Source organism: Geotrypetes seraphini, chromosome 3 (genome assembly GCF_902459505.1).
Source record: "Geotrypetes seraphini chromosome 3, aGeoSer1.1, whole genome shotgun sequence".
NCBI lineage: Eukaryota > Metazoa > Chordata > Amphibia > Gymnophiona > Dermophiidae > Geotrypetes > Geotrypetes seraphini.
The window spans coordinates 314,428,097-314,451,884 of NC_047086.1; the positions used below are offsets into that span (position 1 = coordinate 314,428,097).

Below are 23,788 nucleotides of genomic sequence, written 5' to 3' on the forward strand. Positions count from 1 at the left end.
TTTACTAAGGTGTGGTAACTGATTTAGCGTGCAAAACGTCCATAGGATATAATGGATGCATTTGCATGTGTTAGCGTTTAGCGCATGCTAAAACGGATAGCGTGCCTTAGTAAAAGGATCCCATACTGAGGGTTGGATTTATTAAGGGTGGTATTGCTATACTTGAGGTACTTTAAATTTTATATCTTTTATTCCTGCTTTGGAGCCCCCTTTAGGGGAAAAATGTGATATATGAGAATGGTTCTCAAGCTTGGCTAATTAATGCTAATGGTTAGAGCAACAGGCTGGAACCGCGAGAACCAGGTTCAAATCCCACTGTGGTTCCTTGTGATCTTGGGCAAGTCACCTAACCCCCTATTGCTTCAGGTTAAAAAAAAAAAATTATATTCAGGTACAACAAGTATTTTCCTGTCCTTGGAGGCTATGCAATCTAATTTGCTGTAAGCTATATAGGAAGGCAGTTAATAAATTTCAATAAATACATAAAAATATATCTAAAATCCCTTTCCCTTCCCTGCAGATTTATGCAGATTACCCTTGTCAAAATCTTCACCATTGGAGTGTCCACTTGAATCCAAGAATCAGTGAGTATTATGGGATTTCACATTCCAGTAGTGTAGTATGCAGCCAGGTTAATAAACTTTCAAAGGAGGCTGCGGTACAATCCAGCTGTTCAGCATTAAAATTATTGATAATTGTTGGCCTGTTTCCTGAAAAATTGAATGTTTTAATCAAATAAAATTAGTTTGGAACCATATTAGCTGAGCAGGCTTACTGTAATTCTCAATTGCAGGCTACTGTTTGGGTATATTCAGCAATGCTGGCTGTTTTAATGGCAGAGCTCATACACATAAGTTAGCTGATGAATTCTGCCACACTCCAGAAAACTTTTGTGCCTCTATCTTCAGCTGGTGCATATGGATTTATGTAGCAACATTTATTACATTACATTACATTAGTGATTTCTATTCCGCCATTACCTTGCGGTTCAAGGCGGATTACACAAGAGTTGTCAGGAAGTTACAAGAGTTGTAACATTGCATAAGAATTGTCGTAAGCATTACATAAGAATTACATTAGAATTGTCGAGAACTTAAGAATTATATAAGAATTATCGAGAACTTAAGGAGCAACATGTTGGGTAATTAGAAACATTTTAGATTGGATATGGGTGGAGTGTGTGGTAGATGGAGTTAGGGAAGGAACTGGTCTTGTTAAACAGGTTTTATGTGTTTTTTGAAGAGTAGGGTTTTAGTTTCTTTTTTTTGAAGGTTTTGTAGTCTGTGGTCGTAGATAGCAGATTGGTGATTTGTCTGTCTAGTTTAGCTGCTTTGGTGGCCATTAGGTTGTCATAAAGTTTTTCTCTTTTGACATTTTTGGTTAGTGGGTGTGTGAATAGTGAGTGGGTTCTCCTGTGCCTGGTTGAGATGGATTGGGTTAGTCGGTTGTTCCAGTAGGTTGGGCTTTCTCCATTAATAGCTTTGTATAGAGGCAGTAGAATTTGAAGTGTATTCTTGCTTGTATTGGGAGCCAGTGTGAGTCGTGGTATGCTTCTGTGATGTGATTATATTTTTTCAATGAGTAGATGAGTCTTAGGGCTGTATTTTGTATTGTTTGTAATTGCTTTATCATGGTTACTGGGCAGGGGAGGTATAGTATGTTGCAGTAGTCTATTAGTCCAAGGATAAGTGATTGTACCAAAAGTTGTAATTGTTTCCTGTCGAATAATTTTCAGATTTGTCTTAGGTTTCTCATAGTCACGAATGATGTTTTTATTACTTTGTTGATTTGTGGTTGCATGGTACAGCCTCTGTCGATCAGAACTCCAAGAAGTTTTAGTGTGGGTTGAATGGAGGTATGATATTGAGTATATTACTAGTTTTGTTAATGTTGGAGTTTTGCTCTTTTCTAGGAGGATGAATTTTGTTTTGTCAGAGTTAAGTTTTAGTTTGCAATTTGTCATCCATGTTGCTACTGTTTCGAAAGTTCTGTGTATTGTGTCTGTCATGGTGGATTCTGGGTGGTTATGCCATGTTTGTCTAGGTAGGAACTGAGGGAGGCTATGTATATATTAAATAATGTGGGAGAGAGAGGTGATCCCTGAGGAATTCCGCATGAGTTATACCAAGGTTCTGAATTTTCTTTATTTGTTTTAACCCTGTAGGTTCTGGATTGTAAGAAGCCTTTAAACCACGCGAATACCTTACCTGAGATTCCTATGGAGTCTAGTGTTTGTAGGAGGATGTCATGGTCTACCAAGTCGAAGGCTGCAGAGAGGTCTAGTTGTATGAGCAGGATTTTCTTGCCTGTACAGAGATGCTGTCTTGCTGTGTCCATTACTGCTCCTAGTAGAGTCTCAGTGCTGTAGTTGGTTCTGAAGCCTGACTGTGTGGGGTGGAGTAAGTTGTGATTTTCTAGGTATGTGGTTAATGTTTTGGCTATGAGGCCTTCCATCAGTTTGACGTACAGTGGGATTGAGGCTATGGGTCTGTAGTTGGATAGTTGGTCCCTTATTCCTTTGGGGTCTTTTAGTATCGGAGTTATGATGATTTCGCTGAGGTCTTGTGGGAAATGTCCATCTAAGAGTAGAGATTGTATCCATTGTAGGAGCAGGGAGCGGAATAGTGTACTTGAGGCTTTCAATAGGTATGGGGGGCAGTGGTTAAGGTCACAGGCTGCGTGGCTGTATTTATTATATAGTTTGTTGAAGTCTGACCATTGTATGGGTGCGAAGTGGGACCAGGTTCTGTCTGCTGCAACTGATTCTTTTTCTGTGGGGGGGAAATGAGGTCTCTTCTGAGTGAGTAGGAATTCCATCGAACGTGGCTCTGATGTTTGCGATCTTGCTTTTGAAGTATGTGGCTAAGAGGGTGGCTGAGGGAGGGGGAGAGTTGCTGTTGGCTAGGTAAGGAATGGTATCTGTGAGATATTTTAGTAGCTGGAATAGCTTTTTTGTGTCTTGGGGTCCTTCTCCTATTTGCTTTGAGTAGTATGTTTTCCTTTTTTCTTTCAGTTTTTTCTTGCATTTTTGGTTCTTTATTTTCCATGCTGTTTTTGTGGATTCTTGGCTGCTTTTTCTCCATTTTCTTTCTAGTTGTCTGCATTGCCTTTTGAGTTGGAGTAGTTCATTGTCGAACCACTTGTCTGATTTTCTGTGGATTTTGGTTTTGGGTTTTTCGGGGCTAGTTCATCCAGGGTTGCGTAGAAAGGAGGGGGGGTTGGAGGTGGACCACCCCAGGTGCCATCTTTGCAGAGGGCGCCAGCACTGCTCCACTCCCACCGACTTGAGCAGCATCTGCTACTTGCTGCTCATGTTGGCATCAGCTCCCTTTTGACATCTTTCTGATTGCGGGACCAGGGCGTAACGTCACAAGGGGGAGCCTATGCTGGCACAAGCTGTGAGTGGAAGATGATGCTCATGCCCATGAAAGTTTTGTTTCCAAGTTTATTAAAATTTGATATACCACTTATAATAGTTGTTTTGGCAGTGTATAAAGTTACAATATTAAAAACTTTAAAAACTTTGAGGGATAGAACAAGGACATAAGACGTAACATGACATACTGGAACAAATGGAGGGGAGGGCTGAACTACAATTGAAATAGGATAGAAGAACAGAAATGCTCTTCCTTCAAGAAGTATATAGGGGTGGTGGGGTGATGGGGGTGCTCAGGTGTCAGGGAAGAGTGGGGGAGGGTGCACAGTGCAGGAATGCCAGGCACCACCACCCTGGGCATCAACCTACTGTATATAAGTTCACAATTCAGTAAAGGGCACTGTGACAGTGCAGTTCATGGCTGACTGCAGGAACTCATGGATGTGGCAGACTCTCACGCAGGTTGCAAGTAAAAGTCAAAAGTATTTTATGTATGCAAAAGGGGTTTATTCAGCTTTTCTGTTTCACGGGCTTAGTCCTTTTAAGTAGAGTCTCTATCTCAATACAGTCCCTGTCAATACTCTTGATGGGGCTAGCTTCTCTTCCCTGGCACTCCCCTCAGGTCCTGTAGCCTCAGTTGTCATTCCCTTAGAAACCTCTTAACTCAGGGCTTCTCTGAACTGTTCTACTTAGGGCATTTAACCCCCTCCCTGCCTGAGCCCTTCCCGTCTGACTCAGCAGGTTAACGCCACCTGCTTTCAAGTGGTTCAACTTCAAACTCGGTGAAGGTGTAATCCTAATAAGCCCCAGCCATATACCACCCACTCCCTTACAAGTGCTAAAACTTGGGCACAAAAAATTTGGGCTCCAAGACCCTGATTCTATAAAAGACCCCTAAAGTTAGACACTTAACTTACACCCTCTTTTATGAACGCATAGCATGGGTTTTAGCGCCAACAGCAGCGGTAACTGCTCCAACGCTCATAGGAATTATGTGGGGGCTAATTATTTTAAAAGCCTTAATTGATGCTGTTAATTGAAAATTGCTAATTTAATTGTTTTTTTAATTATAATTAATTAGCTGGTAGGCGCCTACCACTTCAAAGTAGGCATCTACTCCAAGACACCTACCAGAAAGTAGTACCAAAAATCCAGTACCAAACGCCCATTTTCAAAACTGCAAAACGTCTTATCTTGGTTTTTTTTTTTTCAAAAATGATATGTTTGTACTCTGTGTGTCTTTTTGAATCATTAAAAAATAAAAAAATGTCCAAAATAAAAACGCACAGAGCAAGTCATTGGAATGTAGGAGGGGCCAGGATTATTAGTAGACTGGCCACAAAGACATCCCAGCAGAATAGTGAAGTAGTGGAGACTGGTAAAACGCAGTATACATGCTGTTAAATATCATTGGGACTGTTGTGCAAAGGCCAGCAAAACACTTGTTGGCATCTTCAAAGAAGCTATACGCCCAAAAAAGTACATTTTACTAGTCACCTGAGGAAGGCATTCTAACATGCCGAAACTGGGATCCTAGTCGGGACATTTTATATATTATCTTTTAGGCAAGCCAAGATATTGAGACTTTTACTGCTAATAAATGTAACTGTTGGTGGATATAGACATCTCGCTTGCCTTTTTTCTCTTTTGTCATATATTGAGGCAAGTTTCTTCTTTTGTCCTTTCTCTGGTTCACTACACCGCCCACCAGGAATCTGCTTGCTGCTCTAATAGGACTGACCCTAATATCAGAATCTATCATACAGGCAGGTGTGCTCTATTTTATTCACATCTTTGGGAGATGGGAGAAAAGTGACCATTTGGGAGTATGTATGTGTGTGTGTGGGGGGGGGGGGGGGGTCATGCTTTAATCCCCTCCAGTGGTCATTTGGTCAGTTTGGGCATCTTTTTGGTACATATTTGTTGTTAAAACAGGTCTAGCTCCAAACTTCTAAATTGTATTCTTAAATGTTTGATTACAGCAGAAAAATGTCCAAAGAACACCCAGAAATAGGGGTGGACTAATACCTTTATTGCACGTTGAGTGTAGAATAAAAAGCACTTATATTAGAAAGCACAGACAGATAAAGATCCAACATGGAACCATGTTTCGGCAGATAATCACCTGCTTTAGGGGTCACCAATACTCTGCCAGATGTATTATGTCAAAAGATATGAAAGCGCAGAGTCTGCATCAGATAGTACCCACAATGTGCTAAAGAGAAAGGTGAGAAAACCAAACTTTCAGTCTTGCAGCCAGTGCCGCAAAATCACGGGAAAGGAGACCATCCAAATCATAAGCCCACCCTAATCCCATCCAGATACTATGCCTCTGACATGCCCCCTCGAAATTTTGATGCACTGCAGACAAACACTGTAGAAATCTGTCTATCTTTGCCCTTTTCTTCAACTGCCAACTCCAGACTCTGTCCCTTCTGCCTTGCTGCACCATATACTTAGAACAAGATGCATGAATCCCTATAGCGGGCTCCGTCTCTGGTAGCGTTCAAGGCCCGTTTCAGAGTCCACCTCTTTGAGAGTGCTTTTGACTCCTAACTCCTCTCGCCTTGGGTTCTGCATCCCCTACCCTCTGTCATGTCTATCTGTCTAAGTTAGATTGTAAGCTCTTCTGAGCAGGGACTGTATAAATGTCAAAATGTACAGCGCTGCGTATGCCTTTCAGCACTATATAAGTGATAAGTAGTAATTTCAAAAATAGTGAATTGGAAGGGTTTGGCATCCATCTGCCCCATTATGCCCCATTTGGATAGTTTTCTTTTTTTGAAAATGAGCCCCATAGAGAGGTAGCCATGTTAGTCCACTTTTAACGGTAATATATAGACATAAAACTAAATACAAGAAAGAAAATAAGATGATACCTTTCTTAATTGGACTATCTTAATTCATATTTTGATTAGCTTTCAGAGGTAACCGCCTTGAATTGTGCTGCAACTAAGGTGATATTTCAAGTTTAATAAATAATAACACTTCTTCAGATCAAATACTGAGTGGAGTGGAAAGGGTAGATATGAATCGCTTGATTGCTCTTTCCAAAAATACTAGGACTAGGGGGCAAGCGATGAAGCTACTAAGTAGTAGATTTAAAACAAACCAGAGAAAATATTTCTTCACAGAACATTTAATTAAACTTTGGAATTCATTGCCAGAGAATGTGGTGAAATTAGTTAGCTTAGCAGGGTTTAAAAAAATGGTTTGGCTAAATTCCTAAAAGGGAAGTTCAAAGGCCATAAAATCTGTTTAATTACTGTACTTGGGATCTAGCTAGGTATTTAGGACTTCGGTTGGCCACTGTTGGAAACAGGATACTAGGGTTGATGGACCTTTGATCTGTCCCTGTATGGCAATTCCTATGTTCTTAGTTTAAGTCTAAATTATGATTGGATATTAAGATCATTTTTCTGCCATCGTGACTTGTTGTTTTTGAATTGTAAGATAAGGCTATTCCTCAACATTGCTAGAGTTACACAGAAGTGTCGTCAGCAATTTTTGGTACATTTTCTTTACACATCCAACAAACTGCTAAGGCTCAACAGTTCAAGCTCCTATTGCTGGCCTACAAGTGTGTTCATTCTGTGCCCCCCGCCCCCCTCCCATATCTCTCCTTTCTTCTCTCTCTTTATACACCTCACAGAGAATTCCGTTCCTCAGATAAGCTGCTCTTAGCTCTCCACTGCCAATTCTAGACTGCATTCTTTTCATCTAGCTGTCCCCTATATCTGGAATAAATTACCCGAGTTTGTTTGCCAAGCCTCTTCCCTGACCTTGTTTAAAAGCAGACTGAAAACCCACCTTTTTGATATAGCCTTCAATCCATAATCCTAATCCTCTGCCCACCAACCCAGCCAGCTGATTAACCGTTCCCCTTAATTGTATCCATGACATCCTGTTTGTTTGTCTGTCTTGTCTGTTTAGATTGTAAGCTCTTTCGAGTAGGGACTGTCTTCTTCTTTGTGACTCTGTATAGCGCTGCATACGTCTGGTAGTGCCATAGAAATAATTAATAGTAGTAGTAATAGAATACTTCATTGGTTAAATTTCCCTTGCAAATGGAATTCTATTTAAATACTTTTTTTGAAAAAATCATGAACATCTAAAGGCATTTTGGGGTTCTAAATTACCTATAATGCCATCTCATCTTGTCACTCTCTCTTTAGCTTCTATTGTGAAATTATGTTTTAGCTTGGAGTATGTTTTTGCTTTCTTTCTCTTATATTGAAATATTTCCTTGAATTGTACCTTGCTCCCCGCCTTATAGTGGACCAAGATGATGAGATAGTATTTCCGGTTTTTCTTTTCATTTTATTCTTTGTGAGAATTGTAATAGCCTGGCCTTTATAGTTACAAGATTTTCTTTCTTGGATTTGGGGCATTTGTTTTGCTGTATTTGAGGTATATTATTCATGTTGTCTTGATCTATACCTTATATTTTAGAGAAAAAGACAGTATATGTGAAAATAGAATAGTTCTCAAATTGGACTATATGATGCTCTCAACTGATTTATGCAGATTACCCTTGTGAACTTCACTGCTGAAATATCTGCTCGAATCTAATACTTTAGAAATTTTGCCTTTCAATAATGTAAAGGAGTGGCATAGTTTGCAGCCAAATTAAAGAAATGACAGAGTTGAAGGGGAGGCTGAGCTAGGTCTATTGTTCAAGTGAGGCAGTATAACTATGGTAGGAGCATGTTTGGTTAGGATTACCAGATGTTCGGGAAAATCTGGAGAAGTCCTCTTTTTAGAGGACTGTCCGGGTGCCCAGATGGATTTCCAAAACCCAGCAGTTTGGGTTTTGGAAAGTCTGAGCGTTTTGGGGGTCCTCCAAGCATGTTCAATGGACAAAGTGTCAGCTTCAGTTGTCTCATCAGATGTGAATGAAGCTCGCCCGTCGATAGCAATTTGAAATCGTTGATGACGAGACTCAACTCCATGCCTCCCGTATCATGTGAAAATAGTCGAGCACCGTCATTTTTCTCGCGAGCTCAGCAGCTTGGGGGCTGGATTCCTGTAATGACGTTTGAAGTTGGTGATTATCCCTTAGTCCATCAGTTAGATCAAAGAGGTCGTGTTTGGCGGAAGAAACACGAGTTTGATGTTGGTTAGTCTTATGTCATTGCTGTGTGCTGCACAGTTATCACACAGCATTACAGTGTGACTCCTTCATCAGATTGTCAAGCTTCTGCAACCATTCAGTCCACAGTGTCACCGTCATCCATGCATTTTTGTTTCTTTCATATTCACCAGGCAGGCGTTTAATGTTTTTGAAGCACCGAGGATTTTGATTCTTCCCAATCACCAGTGGCTCGAGATTTTCACTACCATCCATATTGCAACTGAGCAGCAATGTCAATCGTTCCTTTGGTACCGTGAAACCAACAGTTTCGCTGCGTTTCAAAGCCAATGTTCCATCAGGGATGGCATGCCAGTACAGGCCCATCTCATCGGTGTTGAAAACGTCACATGGTTCATATCCACGAATGACTGATGGCAACACTTCCATGACCCATCTTTCTGCACCAAACTCATCCGTATCTTGTTTTTTGCCATGCTGCTTCTTAAATTTTATGCCGTTACAAACTTTCCATCTCTCTAGCCATCCATTTGTTGCTTTGAAGTCTTCTACTCCCAGTTCTTTGTATAGCTGTTCTGCTTTCTAGATCAGCAGAGGCCCACTGATAGGCAGTTGACGACTTCTAGGTTCAGCAGACCATTGCAGCAACACCTGTTCAACATCTCCAGCCTTCCCAATTCTTTTCCATTTTCTGGTAGGATTGCTGTTGTTTTGCCAGTCTTTCAATACGGCTTGCTTTTTTTTTATAAATCCGAGAATTCTGGCTAGGATGAACGCTGTAATGTTTTGCAATAGAGACCTGACTCTTCTGTTGGTCAAGTCTCTTTAAGACATCGACAAGTTCAGCCAAAGACAATGACTTTTGTTCAGCATGGTAGACATGTTCAGCCAAAGACAAAGATTTTTGTCCACACGATGCCATGATGCAGTTCCAAAAGTTTGAACCTCTGGCCAGGCTTAGACTGCTGATCCGAAACATGTGGCTCATCCACATGAGAACATGATTGCTTTTAAGCGGAGTCAACTTAACGTGAACAAATAGAGGTGGGACCTATAACATCAGTGTGCATAAACGGATTGTGTGCTTATCAGAATTGCAATTATCTGGAGTTTACGTTCATTGACTTTAATGTAAAAAAACGGGACCATGGTGGTAGGCTGCGGATAACCGAAGCATGCGCTTAACTGATGTGCACTTAGGTGGAGTCGACTGTAGTACATTCTTTCACTTTGTTTAATTTATCATTTTTGACTACCTAGCTATTACAGTAAGATGCCGATTATCCGGTCATCCAATTATCCAGATTGTTTTGGAGTCGTCTCAGTTTATATTTGAGTTCCCACCTGAAGTCCCATTCCTACCCCTCCCTCCCACTAGTGTTCCTTCTCTGCTGCTGCCACGGCTGCCATCAGCCCCCTCTCCCCTTCCCAAACCAAGACTTCCCTCAATGTTGGCATGTTTCCCTACAAGAAAAGGCAGCATTCCCCCTCCCTCCCTTAACAGATACCTTGATTCCTTGGTGGTCTAGAGGCGCATTGGGATAGGAGCGATTCCCAGTCACTGCTTATGTTCTTTTATAAGAACATAAGAATAGCCTTACTGGGTCAGACCAATGGTCCATCAAGCCCAGTAGCCCGTTCTCACGGTGGCCAATGAGGTCACTAGTACCTGGCCAAAACCCAAGGAGTAGCAATATTCCATGCTACTGATCCAGGGCAAGCAGTGGCTTCCCCCATGTCTTTCTCAATAATAGACTATGGACTTTTTCTCCAGAAAATTGTCCAAACCTTTCTTAAAACCAGCTACGCTAGCTGCTCTTACCACAATCTCTGGCAATGCGTTCCAGAGCTCTCGGCAGCCATTTTCGTTTGTGGGGAGTGTATGGTGCAGTGATTAGAGCTACATCCTCAGCACCCTGAGGTTTTGGGTTCAAATCTCATGCTGCTCCTTGTGACCCTGGGCAAGTCACTTAATCCTCCCATTGCCCCATTAGATAGAGTGTGAGCCCACCAGGACAGATAGGGAAAAATGCTTGAGTAACTGATTGTAAACCACTTAGGCTTTAAGTGGTATATAACTACTGAAATAAATAAATAAAAACAAAAATATAAATAATGAATGTCCAATCATCCGGATTTTCCGTTATCCGGACTGCTCTCTGCTGAGGTTAGTTCGGATAATTGGCATCCTACTGTTCTAGACTCTGAAAGATGTATTTCAGTAAGTTGTGGGCAGCAACCTTATTTTCAGTCACATGTTTCCATACTGTGCACCATATTTATTTGTCTATAGTTTTTTTTTAATTGCAATGTATTGTGCATGCTGTCTAATTGCATTCCCATTATCAATGTGTATCATAATGGCTCCAGCACAACACAGGGATGCAGAATTCTTAGAATATGAGATCATATCTCTTCTGCCTCTGACTGTGTTTATTATGCATAAATTCAGAACTGAGGGCGTTCATCCAGATATCTGATTCATTTTATAGTGGGGGATTTAATGTGATGAAAATGGCTGTTTGCCAGCGTTATAGATACACATAGAAACATAGAAATAGACGGCAGATAAGGGCCACGGCCCATCTAGTCTGCCCACCCTAATGGGCATACACCCCACCCTACCACCACATATGCACACACAGATAAAATGATTAAAAGAAATAGTGTTAACAAAATAGTGTTACTTGCAAGGATGCACCATGAGAGGTACATTTACCTAGAGAGGCTGTAACCCTAAAATATTCTCTTTATCACATGATTTGCAATAAATCTCTGCTTATTACTTTAATTTTCTATATAAATCTTATTTATTAACATGTGACAAAACAGATCATTGAGGTACTTAGTTGTTTTCTGCCCATGCCTTTAAATGATAGTATAAAAGCCCCAAATTTGATGCAATTTCGGCACTACAGTTTACATATGCAAAACATCTATCCCCCAAAAAAGAAAAAAAGTCCCACACCGCCGATGACGGCCCTTCCCGATGACCCCCAACAAAAGTGGCATGAGAGAAAATTGGCAGGAGGGTGCTAACTCTCTCCTGCCATGCAGAACACCCCCACACCATGGGCCCCCTGTCTCCCCCTTGAACCCCCCCCCAAAATGGCAGGAAGGATGCCCACTTCTTTCTGCCACCAGATGCCCTGACTGGTTCAGACGCCTAAAGCTCCTCCCAAGGGATGGATACCTTAGGCATCTGAGTCAATCAGGCTTTAGGCACTTTCATCAGTATCCTGGATACAGAGGGAGGTGCCTAAGTCCCCTCCCCTTGGAAGGGGCCTTAGGTGTCTAAACCAGTCAGGGCCTTTAGCCCCACCCCATACATCACATGATGCTCCAGAGATGGGAAGACCCATTATTTAGGACTGATGGCCGGAAGCAGGAGCCTCAGAGCGGGCTTGCTTCCAACTTTTTAAAAAGGTATGGGGGAGGTTTGGGGTTGGGTAGGGCATCCAGTGGCAGAAGGAAGTGGACATCCCCCCCTGCCATTTTTTGGGGTTCAGGGGGATGGTGGCTTAGAGGTGCCTGGTGCGGGGGGAGGGCATGCCTATTTTGGGGGAAGGGGAGGAGATTGGTTCAGGGGAGTCAGTGGCACGGGGAGACTTTTTTTTTTTTTTTTTTTAATGGGGCAGATTGTTCGGGTGTAACACACACACAACATTTGTGCCATAAGAAGACCTAACAGCAGTGACAGGAGGCTGCTTCCTCTGTCACTGCTGTTAGAGCTCTGCACATGTGTCAATCGCTCACTGAGCTATTGATCGATCACGTTGTCATACAAATGATTTGCAAACTTGATAGTGCATCGATCTCTGCTCAAGAATCGGCCAGAGAATCGGCCATCAACAATCCAGTTGATATCTTTAGTTCATCTAGCCCAAAGAGAAATCAGGCTTCTTCATATTACGTTCCCTTTGGGCTCTCGGAGATTTTTTGGATTTTGAGTCATTACATACAGCAATTCAATTTCCAGAATTGACTATTGTAATTCGATATACGCAGGCATACTTAAGAATCAAATCAAATGGCTTCAAACATTACAGAATTGTGTAGCACGCTTACTTTGCAGATTCTCCAGATTTGAACATGTAATCTCCCCTTCTCTTTCAGTTAACACTGGTTGCCCATACGTTTGAGAATTAAGTCTAAATTACATATTCTTACATTTCAGGCTTTTCACACAGGTATGCCATCATATCTCTCATCTTCCACCATTCCCTACGCTCATTCCCATATTCTCCAATCATTAGATTCAAATAGAATGGTTATCCTCAGCAAGCCCACTTAGGGCTCCTTTTATTAAGGTGTGCTAGCGTTTTTAGCGTGCGCTAAAGATTAGTGCGCGCAAACCACGCTAAACGAAAAATACTAACGCAAGCTCTATGGAGGCGTTAGCGTTTAGCGCGTGCAGTGCCCGCTAAAACCACTAGCGCACCTTATTAAAAGGAGCCCTTAGTCTACTAGGCATTCAGCATTCTATTTCTTGGCCCCAATTATTTGGAATGCTCTACCCGATGTCATCAGAGCTGAACAATCTTTTCCCCATTCCAAGACTCTATTAAAAACACACTTTTTCTCCCAACTAGTTGAGGGCAGGTACAGGTCCCTTGGAAAGACAGATTGAGATATTAATCCTATTTATTTTTAGTGACTTTGTATGTGTGTTATCTCTGGAACTTTTATTTTGATATTGGTATTTCTTTCCTTTCTCTGGTTTCTTTTTAGTAATTATGTTCATCGCTTAGGTCCTTAATTGGTAAAGGTGATGCAATCTCATATATTAAATCATAAATAATTATAATAATAATGTACCATATGAGAAATTTAGACTTTAAAATGGCTTCATTAAAACTGGGTTATCGTGGGCACTCTTTCTAACCTCCTCCTTCCCCCATTTCCACTGTCCTGCATTCTCCTCTGTTAATCTCCTCTTCCTCCCCCCCACCCCACCCCCGGATCTCTCTTAAAATGTCTTTGTCTTGAAAGCTTGACAGCAGGGAAACATATAAGCTGCCTTCGGCCGGACCCAGAGCCTTTCCTCTGACCATCCTGCCTGTTCCAAAACAGGAAGTTGCATCAGAGTGTCTAGTCATGTTGGAATAAAGGATCCAATTCAGGCCACAAGCAGCATATGTGTAGAGAATAACACAGGGCCCGTTTACCGCAGTAAACCGTGGTCACTGCAGTAAATCCGCAGTAATGGGGACATTTGCAACTGGTTTACTGCGGGAATGGGGATAAGATCTTTCACTGCCCCGCGGGAATGGGGACAAGACCTTTCACTGCCCCGTGGGAGCAGTGTAAAGTCTTGCTACTGTGGTAAAAGAAATTGTGCCTGTGTCAGACTCGACATCTCCTCCCCAACCCCTCATGCGCCTATTTTACCTTCAGGAGCCAGCCATGCCACGATGAAGACAGAAGGAACCCCAAACCAAAGCCTGAGACCAAAGTGATTTGAAGAATAAAATTACCAGACAACAAAAGGTAGAGAAAAATAAATTTATTTTATATTTTGTGATTAGAATATTTCAGATTTGAAATATGTATCCTTCTAGAGCTGGTATTAGACATAACTGGGGACCGCAAAGTCCAAGCTGTGATTCTTTAGCTTCCAGCTGGCTTAGGGCTCTCTCTCTGACCAGGGGGCAGTTGCCCTAGTTGCACTCCCCTAACATTATTCTTTCCATGTGTGACTAAAGTATTCTGTTAGCTTGATTTTTCTATGTAGCATTCTGTAGTAATTTGGTTTGTTCAGTTTTCACAATAGTGGAGGGGATATTTGTGAAAGGGAGGGGAGACAGGGGTTTTGTTGATCCTTGCTTGGTATTATTTATGTTTATAAAATGACAATTGTACAGAATAGCCTTTTTTTATACTTTAATAAAATAAGTTCAGTATAAAATCATAACTATTTGAGGCTTGTGCGGATGGAATCTGACAGTTTGCAGGACGGGGACCGAGCTTGCGGGACGGCGATGGGGACTAAGCTCACGGGGATGGGGGCGGGAACGGTGATAAATTTTTTTCCCCGTGTCATTCTCTACAAATGTGTACTGCTGGTGATTTTGCTGTGTGTGACCTATATATAGAGAGAAACAGATACCAGCTGACAGTCAAGGAGATTTTGAGAGATGTCAAATATAGAGGGCAGGGGGAGAGGGGTGCTGGAGCAGGTGAAGGAGGGCTGAAGAGATCACAGCAGCTTTAGCTATTTTTAGTCCTAAAATTTCTCTAATCTTATATATGAGTGTATATATATAGTACTTGTCACCTAAATTTAGACAGCTCCTTATAGAATTATTTCCATACTTGGGAATAGCTAATTTTCAAAGGGAAATTGTGAATTTTCTTCCTTTGAAAATTTGTTGGCTGTGTAGGATAGAATAAAGTATACATGTACATTGCACACAGGATGAGTTATTCAGAATTGCCATGTTATATACTTTACTGGTGTTTTGTATATGATTTTCTATTTTATTTTATTTTTTTCACTTACGCATGCTCACATTGCCGTGGAAACAGTTTTAGGTGAGGTTGGAGGATCACAGATGGAGTCGAGCATATGTTCACTACATGTGCTTTACGTGATATTGTTCCATTTGGGAATTGAAAGGCTGGATATGATTTGAATAAATAACTTTATAGGGATTATATATTTTTTGGCATGTTACGTATATTCTAACATCTCACAAAGTTCTCCTCCTATCTAGGCTTTCAGCAGTATTTTTGCCAACTACACCCACTTAAACCTCTGCATCTGCTGTTAAAAACAGAGCCACAGTTTGTTCAATGACTTTAAGTGGATGAAGAAGTGTGTTTCCTGTCCCCTTGAATTCACAACAACAAAGGTTACCAAACAAAAACATATATAATACACTAAATATTATATTATACTCATTTAATATAAATATATTGTTTGATTGGGACTAATTTACAGTAATACCTTTCTTGACTAGCTTTTGAGAGCTACCAGTAATTCTCTCTTCCTTAAGGTGGAACAGAATGAGTAAAAGATGACTTCACTAGAAAATATAAATGAATCATAAAGCCTGAAGAGGAAAGGTAGGTGGAGGGGAAGGGAGGTCAGACATATTACGATTCATAATATGTTTTTAAGGATCTTAAACCATGTATAGAAACAAATGACTACACTGCTGACTAGGCCACATTGCTCATCCGACAACGTACATCCATACACAGTATTTTGTTTGCTCATTTGCATGCCATACCTTGTGGCTTATAGAATACCGGAGCCCAGAAGAAAGTAATTCCTGACCGAAACATGGACCGTGTCGGGTCTGTACCACAACTCATTTATTGTGTATATTTATATTGGATTTTTTTTGAACTGTACCTTGGACATCAAGATTGGCTGAATAAAGGTTTTGATCAAGATCACCAGCTCCACAGCTGTCTTTGTTTTTTCCTCTCTGCTCTTCATGTGGAACCCTTTTGGAGGATTTCTTTTTGTTTGCTATGAGCAGATCACCAGTAGACATTTATTGCAAGCCAGCATCATCTGGACATATTTTTTTGCATGCATGGCAATCCCAAGAAATAAGGATGCATCTCACTCACTCAATTTGGTTCCTCATTTCAAGAGCCAGGGGTAAAAGGGCCAATGTAGCTATTTTCTCTTCCTTAGGGGTGATGATTTTAGTCATAGTTTCAGCAAATAGCAGTCCTAAATTTCTCTCCTTTTCCCTTATTAGTGGCAATAGCAGCAACGTATTTGTTCTTCTAATTGGTTGCCATAGGACAGGGATAGGCAATTCTGGTCCTCGAGAGCCGAAGCCAGGTCAGGTTTTCAGGATATCCACAATAAATATGCATGAGATAGATTTGCATCTCAAGGAGGCAGTGCGTGCAAATCCATCTCATACATATTCATTGTGGATATCCTGAAAACCTGACCTGGCTCCGGCTCTTGAGGACCGGAATTGCCTACCCCTGCCATAGGAGAACTTGTGGGCTACCCATATATCTAGGAAGCATTTTTCCCTATAGCTACTCACAGTTTGTGGTTATGCTGGTAGGGAGTGCCTTCAGTTGGTGGTTTGATGTTTCTTGCTGGATTTTCTTGGAACATCTATTTCCCCCTACTATTTGTTTATCTGGATTCATTGCCGTAGGTGTTTTTTACCTGCTTGTTATCTACTTCCTTTTGGAGGCTGCATAGAGAAGCATATCCAGTAGAAGAAGGAGGTATTATTGCACTAAACAGTGTTCTGATCACTGCTTCTTTTTCTAAGCGCTATGGGGTTCATAATCCCCCCCAAAAAAAAAGTCTAAAAAGTGTCCTAAATTGCTACTTGGACGATCAAAAAGCCTGATCGTCCAAGTACCCATAACCAAAGCTGGTTTTTAGACGTATCTAAAACCAGCTTAGGCCTTTCCCCTGCCTCTAGACGCACAGAGAGAAAAGAGGCGTGTTTAGAGGAGAGGAAAGGGCGGGAGGTGGGCTGACCTACACCTAGGCATACAACATATATAACCAAAACAGTTGACAGGGTGCCTAGTCGGAACTTAGACCTTTTTGACTTAGACAAAGTCAAACCAGATCTAAGTGCCGAAAAAGGGGCCGCTGAGCTGATGGCTGCTGGCGCGATCAGTTCAGCGGCCTGGCAACCTACCCACTGCAACCATCACAGCAGGAGAGATGCCTCATCTCCCCTACCGCAATGCGATCATCCCTCTACCCGAACTGCCGCGACATGAGAGATGCCCAATCTCTCCTGCTGCGGGTTGTGGCAGTTCGAGTACAGGAGTGATCGCATCGCGGCAGGGGAGATGGCCAATCTCTCCTGCCGCAATACATCACCCCCCCCGACGATATCGGGGCAAGAGGGAGCCCAAGCCCTCTTGCCCCGTGGCAGACGCGGCACCCCCGACGATATCGGGGCAAGAGGGAGCCCAAGCCCTCTTGCCCCGACGATCGTGCCCCCCCGACTCGATATGTCCAGGAGGGAGCCCAAGCCCTCCTGGCCCCGGCGACCCCCCTACCCCCCACTACAATACGGGCAGGAGGGATCCCAGGCCCTCCTGCCCTCGACACAACCCCCCTCCCCCCAACGACCGCCCCCCAGAACTCCCGATTGGACCACCCCGCCGACCCACGACACCCCCACCCCTACCCCTTCCCCGTACCTTTAACGTTGGTCAGACGGACGGGTGCCAAGCCCGCCCTTCCGGCAGGCCAGCTGGATCCAGAATGGGGCCGGATTGGCCCAGGCGGCAGAAACCCCGCCCACAGGTGGGGCCTGAGGTGCCTGGGCCAATCAGAATAGGCCCGGGAGCCTTAGGCCCCTCCTGTGGGCGGGGCCTTAAGCACATGGGCTGGATTCGAAGGGGCAAGAGGGCTTGAGCTCCCTCTTGCCCCGATGCCATTGGGGGGTCGCAGTTCGACGGAGCAAGAGGGCCCATAATGAATATTTCTCTTCAGTATTTTATCAAATAAGTGCTAAATCATATTTTATACTTTTGATCATGTCATGCTATCTTAAAATTCATTCCTGTTTCCTTTTAATATTGTTTTAATTAGTTTATCATATAAGAAGATATTAAAAATCCCTGGCATCTGTTTTTATAATGGAAAGTAATGTAGCATTCAGTCTTAACAAAATGGAGGAATCAAAATATTGATCAGTGGTTTAATTCCAGAGTGAATTCAAAATTGTACTGTCTCTTGTCTTAATTCATTCCAGATCTTAAAATCCCAGTTAATCTGGCTTTTTTATTTATAGTTATCAAATGAAAATGAATAAATTCGGCATTTTAAAGAAATACTGATACTAATGTGGATACTTCTAGATTGCGATTACCAAATGTTTGGCTCATCGCAAATCACAGTAAAAGTTTGACAGTCATGTATGGGATGTCGGAATTCTTAAGCTTATCTCGTCCTACCTAGTAAAAGATTAATCAGGTTTTTAAAATCTCAAGACTAACCCCCAAGGTGCGCTACGCGTTAAGCACGGACTAACTGCTAACACGTCCATAGACTAACATGCATGCGTTAGCATTTAGCGCGTGGTTAGCGTGCGCTAAAAAGAATAGCGCACCTTATTAAAAGGTGCCCTAAGATTTTAAGTGTCAAAAAAACATTCTATAGTTTGATTTAGATCTGATATTGACTAGAAATGTAGCCATTTAATAAGGAAAGGAGGCAGTAAGGACACAACCATACTTGGTTTTTCACAGATGGAAAAGTATATTAAACTATCATTAGAACAAGATATATATAATATATATATTTAAATAATAAAAGGCTAAGCGCGTATGCGCTGTCGAAAATCCATGAGTCCTGGTGGCGTGAGCTGTGCTTCTGTGCCAGTGCTCACGGCGCCTGCGCTAGCGCGTGTGCCAGCGACTCCTCCCTTCCACTGCCGGTCCTCTTCAAAGCAGCCTGCTGAGGTTCGCCAGCCACTGTAGCGAACCTTGCAGGCCGCTCTAGCAAATCCAGGGAGGCGAAGGCGGGACGGAGGTTGCAATCAGCAGCGGCTGCTGCTACTCCTCCAGCCGCCTAGCTCCTCTCCGCCGGCCCCGGCTGGCAGCCCCCTCTGCCCAGTCCTCTCTGCTCCGGTGGCCCGCACAGGAGAAGGAGAGGATGAAGCAGGGAGACTGTGCAAAGGGAAACAAGGGAGTTGACGGGACGGGAAGGGGAAAGGGAGGAGGAGGAAACCGAGGAATCTCTAGCACCCGTTAATGTAACGGGCTTAAAGATTAGTATTTAAATAAAGGTCTAATTGGTCAATTGACATGTAAATTATGGAGCTTTTTAAAAGCCGACTGAGTATTAGTTATAGCACTGAAACTGGCCCCAAATCCCATTTTCTTCCTGGTTTTAATTTCGACTGAAAGGCTACAGCCATAGTTTCGTATTCTGGCCAAAACTTGGTTGAAATTAACTTTGTGATGGAAATAACACATTTGTGCTTTGTCCTGTTTATATCCCTCACTCCTGTCCCCCATCCCTATGAACAGGAGTTGCCTCTCTCCCCAGGCTTATTTTACAATCTCTGGTGGTCTAGGGCAGTTTTCTTCAACTGCCGGTCCGTGGACCGGTGCTAGTCCGCAGAAATTTTCTGCTGGTCCACAGGGCCAGCACGTCCATCGGGCCCAAGACAATGTTCTTCAGCCGCCAGTTCACGGTGCGATCAATGCGGCATCTTCGGGCCGGCTCCCTGAGTGCTGCAATGCACAAAGCCGTGGGAAAAAGCTCCCACGTGCGTCCTGCACTGAACCAGAAGCTTTCTCTCTGACGTCACAACGTCAGAGGGAAGGCTTCCAAATGAGGCGCGGGACGTTTGTGAGGAGCTGCTGCCCACAGCTTTGTGCACTGCAGCACTTAGGGAGCCAGCCCGAAGACACCATATTGATCGCACTGTGGACCGGCCCGAAGATAACACCGAGGGGGGTGTGGGGCAGGCCATAAGGCAAGGCACAGCATGGAGGGAGAGACAACAACGGTAGGGGGAATGATTTTATTTAGTGATTGATTTACATCTGCTGTCTGTTTAGAAAGAAATGCATTTGTTGCTTTTCCTCTGGGGTTTGTACTGCTTGCAGAGTCTTGCATCTTAGGGTTTGTTTGTAAATATTAGTACTTTTAGTTTTTGGTCCTGCATTTTCTGGTAGGAATGAATGTTGAAAAGCATACAGTGTGCTTTGTGTATTTTAATTTTGTGGTTAACCATTATGTGTTGTTAATATGATTATATTGTGTGTGTGTGTGTGTATATATATATATATGAAAAATGAATGGAAAAAATGGTGTTACAATTAGTACTATTATGGGAGCAGGGTCTGGGGCGGAGATTGGGTGGAGATGGGCACGACGTATCCCAGTGTAGTTCAACTGACGGTCCGCGGACTGGTGCCGGTCCACAAAATAATTATTATATTTCCACCGGTCCATAGGTGTCAAAAGGTTGAAGAACAAGGGAATAAAATGGCAGGAGTAACATAGTAACATAGTAGATGACGGTAGATAAAGACCCGAATGATCTATCCAGTCTGCCCAACCTGATTCAATTTAAATTTTTAAATTTTTTCTTCTTAGCTATTTCTGGACAAGAATCTAAAGCTCTACCCGGTACTGTGTTTGAGTTCCTACTGCCGAAATCTCTGTTAAAACCTACTCCAGCCCATCTACAGTACACCCTCCCAGCCATTGAAGCCCTCCCCCTAGTTGTTCCTGCCCATACTGGCACTTTTCTGCAAAGACCTGCAACAGGATCAGGAGGGGGGGGGGGGAGGAGAGCAGGTCAGCGTTGACCTGAACTTCCATGACCCAAATATAAATAGAGACCCCCATTTTTAGGTCATTTTTTGGCTCAAAAATCTTGGTTTATATTTGAGTATATATGGTACTCCTGAGCCTATTACCTTTTTTTGCCCACTTCCTTTCAACTGAAAGTGATTCACCTCATGTGTATTTATGCCACATAGGTATTTAAATATCTCTCTCGTATCTCCCTCTCTCCTGCCTTTTCTCCCTATTCTGGCTTGGGAACTATTTGGGAGATTCTAAAGAATTTCCAGTCTCTGATGGGTTTAATGAAGTTGTAGTGTTTTAATGAAATTTGAGGTATGCAGAAGCTAGCTTCTATGAGAAAAGAACCTGCAGAGATTTCCTGCAGAGAGGGAAATTATATTACAATGAAATGAAGTTTATATATTAAAGTAATTTGAGAAATGTTTTGCTCTTGATTGTAATTTTTCAGAGCATAAGGTCCTCAAGTTCGGTAACATCAATGGGCTTTTTAAAAAAATATTCTGGGTTGTGCCCAGTGTAGACCAGTGTCTGGATTCTTTTTCCCTATTTTAGGAAAAATATATATCATGCAATCAGTTTTATATAGTGCATTTATACAGTGTAATTTTTCAGAGCATATGGTCTAGAGAATGACACGGAGAGCGATCCCCGCAGCGAACCGCTGCGTGGCTGCGGTTTGGCTGCGGGTTATGGTGACCTCATTAGCAAATCGCCGCAGACGCGGGGACAAATCCTTTCACCGCCCGCAAAAACGGTGAATAGATTTGTCCCCGCAGGCCAATGTCCCCCCTTCTAGGAACCGCTATTTACCTGTGTTTCACCTGCACGTTGCCGCATTGACTCCGCCCCCCAATATACTGGCTCCTCATTTGTCAGATCAACCCTTCCTGCCAATAGAACCCGCCCCCCCCGACGATCGCCGGCAGGAAGGTGCTCAGCCCTTCATGCCGACAGAACCAGCCCTCCCCAACGATCGCGGCAGGAGGGTACCCATCCCCTCCTGCCTACCCCAACCCCCCCCCAACGGCCCTCCCGACGATCGCAGCAGGAGGATATCCAACCCCTCCTGCCAGCTCCCCAACAGCCCCCCTATGATCACTGGTAGGAGGGTGCCCAACCCCTCCTGCCGGACCCTCCCCCAACAAACCCCGCCATCCCGAAACACCACCCTTAGTCTTACTTTCCAAGTTGGACCGGACAGCTCCTCGCTCGTCTGGCCAGCAGGCCTGCCTCCGTCCAAATGAGGCGGGCCCGCCCCTCCCCTCCCCTGCCTAACCCACAGGATCCTAGGGCCTGATTGGCCCAAGCACCTAAGGCCCCTCCTATAGCGGGAGTGGCTTTAGGTGCCTAGACCAATCAGGCCCTAGGATCCTGTGGGTTGGGCAGGGTAGGGGCGGACCCGCCTCATTTGGACGGAGGCAAGCCTGCTGGCCATACGTGTGAGGAGCCGTCCGGTCCAACTTGGAAAGTAAGACTAAGGGGGTTCCGGGGTGGGAGGGTTCGTTGAGGGGGGGTCCAGCAGGAGGGGTTGGGTACCCTCCTGCCGGCGATCTCCTTAGGGGAGGCCATTGGGAGGACCGGCAGGAGGGGTTGGGTACCCTTCTGCTGCGATTGTCGGGAGGGCCGTTGGGGGGGGTCTACAGGAGGGGTTGGGTGCCCTCCTGCCGTGATCGCTGGGGGGAGGGGAGACTTGCAGCCGTAGCCACGGTCACTATGCTAATCACGATTAGCATAGTGACCGCGATTAGGTACACGATTTGGTACACGATTAGGTACACGATTTGCCGCGATTAGGTACAGCGGCCGCGTCTACTTACCATGTAGGCTAACATTGTAAGCATTAAAAGTACATGTCGTGTTTGTTTTTGTATAGTTATTAACTAATATTTAACTAAGTTTTAAAGTTTTAAAGAATGTTTCCTTTATACGTAAATAAAGAAAAGTATTTAAAATCGTACCCGTTTGAGGCTTTTATATATGCAGCGGTGACGGTGACGGGGCGGTGAATGGGGTTGCAGTGGCGGTGACGGGGCGGTGAATGGGGTGGCAGTGGCGGTGACGGGGCGGTGAAGGGAATGGCGGTGACGGGGCGGTGCAGAGGATGGTGAGACGGGGACGGGGCGGTGACGGGGACCAATTTTTTCACCGTGTCATTCTCTAATATGGTCCTCACGTTCGGTAACATCAATGGGCTTTAAAAAAAAAATTTAAAAAAATTCTGGGCTGTGCCCAGTGCAGACCAGTGTCTGGATTCTTTTTCCCTATTTTGGGAGAAATCTATATCATGCAATCAGTTTTATACAGCAAAATAGGTGCTGGTACTCAAAAGCCAGGCCATTCTTCAGGAGTGGGGTCATCATTGAAGAACCCAGGCTCCCTGCATCCAGCCACAGAATCCATGAGAAGGCAACACTGAGAGTACAGAACCTGAGCTCTTTCATTAATTCTTGGGGACCATGAGTCATTTTTTTTTTTTGTTATCTTTATTGATTTTCAAAGCATATAAAAAGTGCAACAATTATACATTCAAAAATATCAAAGAACAGCACTTACATATTTGCAAATAACTGAAAGAAATTACTCTCCCCTCACTTTTCCCTCCCTCCCTACCTGGTTGTGTGTGGAAACCAAATTAAATCAGGGAATTAAGGTATTAATCATTCTGTTGTTTAACAAATGACTCCAATGGACTCGAAATATCATTAAGTGTGGCGCAGTGGTTAAAGCTGCAACCTCAGCACCCTGGGGTTGTGGGTTCAAACCCACGCTGCTCCTTATGACCCTGTGCATGTCACTTAATCCCCCAGGAACATTAGATAGACTGTGAGCCTACCGGGACAAAAAGGGAAAAATGATTGAGTACCTGAATAAACTCATGTAAACCGTTCTGAGCTCTCCTGGGAGAAAGGTATAGAAAATTGAATAAATAAATAAAAATAAAATAATTAAAAATCTTACTATTCCCAGATTGTTCTGCTATAATCCTTTCATATCTATAGTATAAACAAAGGGCTCCTTTTATGAAGGTGCACTAAGG

At 43.4% G+C, this 23,788-nt stretch overlaps 1 protein-coding gene across 11 annotated transcripts in view; it reads left to right on the plus strand.

Moving 5' to 3' along the window:
* Positions 1-23,788, plus strand: part of PAK5 (p21 (RAC1) activated kinase 5) — a 287,465-nt gene that overhangs the window by 143,639 nt on the left and 120,038 nt on the right. For 3 of the 11 annotated variants that reach the window (XM_033938812.1, XM_033938813.1, XM_033938816.1), the window contains one exon: positions 521-584. The exons of 5 other annotated variants lie outside the window; for them this stretch is intronic. The gene's annotated coding sequence lies outside the window, so the exon portion shown is untranslated. Of the gene's footprint in view, positions 1-520; positions 585-13,899; positions 13,959-15,184; positions 15,323-15,466; positions 15,537-23,788 lie in introns of those variants that run through there. 3 more of the 11 variants (XM_033938815.1, XM_033938818.1, XM_033938817.1) reach the window with 3 other exon arrangements.